This window comes from Rhinoderma darwinii, chromosome 1 (assembly GCF_050947455.1).
Source record: "Rhinoderma darwinii isolate aRhiDar2 chromosome 1, aRhiDar2.hap1, whole genome shotgun sequence".
NCBI lineage: Eukaryota > Metazoa > Chordata > Amphibia > Anura > Rhinodermatidae > Rhinoderma > Rhinoderma darwinii.
This window is the reverse complement of record NC_134687.1, coordinates 32,126,361-32,132,360: the sequence shown is the minus strand read 5'-3', so window position 1 is coordinate 32,132,360 and position 6,000 is coordinate 32,126,361.

The following is a 6,000-nucleotide window of genomic DNA, read 5'->3' as shown; positions in this document are numbered from 1 at the left end:
GTTTTGCATTGGCTGGGATTCAGAGGTATGTTATGGAGCCGGGTTTTGTCCGAGTTTCAGACATACTCTCAGCTGGATAGGGTTCCGGAGGTTCTGGTATTGCACGTGGGGGGGAATGATTTGGGGGTGCGCCCCTTTTGGGAGATGGTGCGGGATATCAAACACGATATGTTGTGTTTATGGGCATCTTATCCATGCCTAGTGATAGTTTGGTTCGACATAGTTCCGAGGAAGCATTGGCGGATGGCACGATCTGTGGAGAGGGTTAATAAGGCCCGCATTAAAGTGAACCGGGCGGTGTCACGTTTTGTGGCCAAGAATAGGGGCATTTGTGTGCGGCACAGGGATTTGGAGTCGGGAGAGGGGAATTACTGGAGGAGTGATGGAGTGCATTTGACCGAGGTTGGGATTGATTTGTGGAGCCTGGCACTAGCCGAAGGAATCGAAAGGGCGGTGGTGGTGTGGCGGAACTCACAGGCTTAAGGTGGTCAAGGCCTGTTTCGCTGTGGCGGGGGAGTCATTGAGGTTGGTCAGTACGAAATGGTGGGGGGGGTCGCATCGGGGGTATGCGTCCCCCAAAAAAGGTACATTATTTGAAGACTTCATAGGGTGTTACTCTACTTAGGCAAGTCAAGAAGAGGCTGGACGCAGCACGGAGGGCTTAGAGGGAAGCCTCCATGACTGACATAGGAGGGAAAGGGTTAAGGAGTTAGAGAAGGAGGGAGGTTAAGGAGGAGTAGGGGAAGGGAGTAGTTAGGGGACGGTTAGCTGTTCTTCCCGCTGTTTTCGGCATTGAGCCGGAAGCAGCAGGAGGAAGAGCAAGTAAAAATCACAAGCTCCCACCCTCCCGCCCTTTAATTGGGTTGTGTCCCTTGTGTTTTGTCTTTTATGTGTGTGTTTGTCTATGCTTATTTGTGTTTCTGTTGTATGCTCATGTAACTTATGTTTTTTTCAATTTTAGGAGCAGGTCCAGGTGTCATAGCGGCTGGCGGGGGGAGTACTTGAGGTTGGTCAGTACGAAATGGTGGAGGGGGTCGCATCGGGGGCATGCATCCCCCAAAAAAGGCACATTATTTGAAGACTTCATAGGGTGTTATCCCTTTGAATTGGTCTTCTGGTGGTTGGAGCCATCTGCAGAGGTGAGCGGTGCATCCAAGCTGGTTTACGGCTGGAGGTAAAATTGTTGGTGGTGGTTGCAGATGGCTAACTCGAGGTAAACATATCGGAAAAATGGCTTCAAGGACTTCCCCTGGTCTGATTTAGTGTTAATATTGATTGGTTTTACTGATTCTGACCCATGTTGGGTCATGTGAATTATAGGAGGAATTCTCGGGTTGAATTCCAAAATAGTTATCCAAATGTTTCGGATTAAATTGCATTTTATAAACAATGTAAATTAATAAACGGCTGCGGTTGTCACGTGTCTTTTTTCTTGGGTGAATGGGTTGGAAAAAGGAGTAATAAAATGTTTAATAACACATGACTCTACTTAGGCAAGCCATGCCAGACAGAGGCCAAAAGAGAGTCCTTTTGCCCACCGTCCGACTCGAGAGGCATCCCACGAAGTCCAGCAAAAAAAATTGACACATTAAACGATAGGAGCCCCGACATATACCTCCGCAGTGAGGTAGCGATGTATCCCACTGTACAGGTATCGCAACCCCTCTGGCCGGGGACTCCGGTTCTGGGGAAGCCTTTGCCGTCACTGTCTATACAAGGACAGTGACATTACAAGCTTTAAGTTTTCAGAATTCCCGACCAGAACGTCAGCAATGCTCTGGCCAGGGATACCGCTCCTGAAGGATCCAGACATCGCTTTCTGGACAGTGATGTCAAGAGCTTTAAGATAGGGGATTCCCGGCCAGACAGTCGACAACGCTATGGCTGGCGATTTTGCTCCTGGAGGAGCCCCTGATGTCACTGTCCATACATGGTCAGTAAGAACATGTTCACACGACCTATTTTTGATAGTTTTTCGGGCCGTAAACACCCCGAAAAACGGCTAAAAAATGCGGGGGCTGAACGCCTCCAAACATCTATCCATTGCTCTGATCTCATGGGTACTACCACTGATCAGAGGCAGGAGCACGGCTGTTATACACAGCCAGACTTCTGCTGCATCTGCCGGAAATGTAGAGCACTCTGATTGCGGCATCTAATGTGACCGCGGCATCTAATGTGTTTGACAAAGGGAGATCTTTCAGGAGTGACACCCCTTTCAGGAGGGAGCTATCACCCCATCGGCACCCTCGCAACGCGACCACTGGGCGCCGATGGGTTTCCATGGCAGCCGGGGCCTATGAAAGGCCCCAAGGTCTGCCTTCAGCAACTGCCTAATAGGCCATGCCAGAGACATGTCCTAATAGATTGCCTGTCAGTTTTACAGGCAAGCAATAATGCTTTTGTACACTAAGTATACCAAAGCATTATATCTGCAATCAAAAGATCGCAAAGTGAAGCCCCCTAGTGGGACAAAAAAATAAATATGTAAACCAGTTAAAGTTTATGAAAAAAAAATCTAAGAAAAAGTACAAAATATCATAAAACCACTTTTTCCCATGTCGGAATTCTGGCTAGAACGTCTGCAACGAATTCTGCTCCTGGTGGAGCCTCCAACGTCACCATCCAAATATATGGACAGTGACGTTAGGAGCTTTGAGATGCTGTACTCTCCAGGCAGAGCTTCGGCAACGCTCTGGCTGGGGATTTCGCTCCCGCTTCTGGAGGAGACCCTGATGTCACTTTCCATATATGGACAGTGACGTTTCGGAGCATTGAGATGCCGGAATTTCCGGTCAAAGCGCAAGCAAAACTTTGGCCAGGAATTCTCCTCCTGGAGGAGCCTCTGACATCGTTGTCCATATATGGACAGTGACGTTAAGAGCATTGAGACGGTGTAATTCCCAGCAAGAGTGTCGGCAATGCTCTGGCTGGGGATTTTGCTCCTGGAGGACCCCTTAAGCTCAGGAGAGCCAACAATCAAGAGAAGCGACACATACAACCTGCTCCTAAGAGCTTACACTCTAATGTAATAAATATTCTGCTCTCTAGAGCTTACAATCTCATATAATAACAAATAATCTGCTCCTAAGAGCTCACAATCTAATTGGTATTGACAATGGTATTGACATTGACATCACGTTTGTCCCATTTGTTTAGCATGTATGCCAGGAAAGCTCTCGACATAAAATGTGTCTGTAGGGCTCCATTAGCCCAACAGAGGTCAAAAGAGTGTTAATATTCCCACAGTATACGGTTTTTAACATGGTATTCTGTGGGTGATGTACGACACTGTATGGCATACATCACAGACATCAGTTAAACATATACGTCATGGACTTTTCACAACGTAAATATTAAACAAATGCCATAATAGTCTATTGGTGCATCCGTCACAGGCTACGTCTAACGTGGACATTGGGAGCTTATCCTGGTATACAGTGGCGGATTAAGTAGACCATGGGCCCTGGGCTGTTACCCAAACTTGGGCCCCCCTTCCTCTCCGCCGCCCTGCAGCGCCGTAACTATTTTTAACACTACCTTTTTGGGCAAGCATTAACAGTGTTACGATTTCCCTTGTCACAGCGCGGTGTCCCTACATACTGACAGTATCACACTGTGCAGGGACACAACCTCCTGACAAGGGGAAAAATACTTTTTGTGAAATACAAGGATTTCCTATAATAAACATGTCAGGAAAGGTGACCGATTCTCTATAAATCTAGTGACTCACAGGTGACGACGTCTCAGATTCTAGTAGTTTTTTTCCTCTTTTCTTCTCCATCCGGTCCAGCGCTCATGACGACTTCTCCCGGCCATGACTCATTTCTGCAGAATTTGCCACTCAGACGTCTCCTCACTTTTCCAACATTTCCACACCTAGAAACGAAAATAAAGTTATCATGGTGCCACATAGTGTACCCCTAAATATAATAGCACCAAACACTGCGTGCCTGAATATAATAATACCACACACTGTAAAACACCACATACACACAGCCCCCTGTACATAGTGCCACACACAGCCCCTGTAGATATTACACACCCCCATAGATATCGCCATACACAGCCCCTCTATATATCACACATCCCCCTCGTAGAGAGCGTTACACACAGCCCCCTATAGATAGTGCCATACAGCCCTCCCCCTCTTGTAAATAGCACCAAAAATCCCCCCCTATAAAGAGCGCCACACACATACCACTGTGGATAGCACTACACAGCCCCCCTTGTATATAGTGCCACACAGCGCTCCCCCTTGTATATAGTGCCTCACAGCGCTCCCCCTTGTATATAGTGCCACACAGCGCTCCCCCTTGTATATAGTGCCACACAGCGCTCCCCCTTGTATATAGTGCCACACAGCGCTCCCCCTTGTATATAGTGCCACAAGGTTATGTACACATTTAAAAACTTTATATTATAATTATAGATATATATATATATATATATATATATATATATATATATATAGTATGTGTGTGTATCCGTGTGATTGATTGATTTTATTAAAAAATATTTTACTTTTTGAGATACAGCTGCTTTGTATCCTGTATCCGTCAGGTCAGCAGGACTGACAGGATCAGTGACACGCAGCATCCACCTCAAATCTATCACATTTAAGATTATAATTTAGCGCAGGGCCTGTTTCACTGATCCCGTCAGTCCTGCTGACCTGACGGATACAGGATACAAAGCAGCTGTATCTCAAAAAGTGAAAATATTTTTTAATAAAACGTAATTACAAAGTTGCCCCAAACACACATTTTTATTAAAAAAATAAATAAAACCGACGTGATTTTTGCGACGTTTTTTCCGTAGACAATGCAGGTTTCGTTTTTTTATCATTTTTATACACACCTTTTTTGCTATTCTAGAATTTTTATTCATAGTTTGAAAATAATAGTAAAAAAATAAGCTTTTTTACGTTTCAGCTATTTTTTTGGGTAATAACATAGTTTTACCCTAAAATAGACATTTAATTTGTGATCGCCATTGTCTACCGTAAATTTTAATATATTACATGTCTATATTAGGGTAATTGGGTCAGCGCTAGCGTTACAACAATGATTGGCGGGGGGAACGGTATTTTTTTGGGGTGGGTATTTTATGTGTATTTATTATTTCATTTTTTTTTTGCACTTTACTATTTTTTTTATTACTATGGTCTGTCCCCCAAAGGTCAAAGAAGACCTTTGGGGAACTTTATATATTTTTTTTCTTTGTTTTACACCATGTTTTTCCACTGTAACTGGGACTGCACAGCAGCCCCAGTTACAGGGGAAATCAGCCCTCTCATAGTGACGATTGTCACTAATAGGGCTGTGCTGGGTCTAGTAAGACCCAGCAGCAGCCTGCCACTAACGGCACCCGGCGATCATGTGACCAGTCACATGATCACCGGGAGGAATAGAGACAGCACCGCTGCTGCTGTCTCTATTCCTTTACACAGCGTTCATTGAGCGCTGTGTACAAGTGATCAGAGAAGACAGAAGCAGAGAAAGCTGCTCCTATCTTCTCCTCAGGGTCCCCGGCAGTCACTGACAGCCGGAGACCCGACATTCAGCTGCACGATCGCGCGGGCAGCAAGTTAAAACCCGAGCCGTAGAAAGTCTATGGCTCGGGTTTTAAGGACCCGTCCCTGACCAGTTGGGAACCAGTTGGGCAGGAGGATAAGCCTGTACTGACCTCAGCGCCGGTGACCGCCCGCCCGGCTCTTCTCTTGCTGCTTTGGAGTAACAGAACAGCCGTCCGTCGCTGTTCTGTTACTCAATGGCGGCGGCCCGCACTTGTTACGGAGGCGTGTCCTACCCCTTTCCCGGCCAATTCCCTGCTCCTCCTCATCTTCGGCAGTTAGCAGCGCTAGCGCGCTGAATAGATTTAGGAGATGATGTGCGGTTCGGGCTGCCATGGGCCCCGTGGGAGCCTCGGGCCCCGGGCGGCCGCCCGAAACGCCCATATGATAAGCCGCCACTGCTGGTATATACACTAAACCTAGGC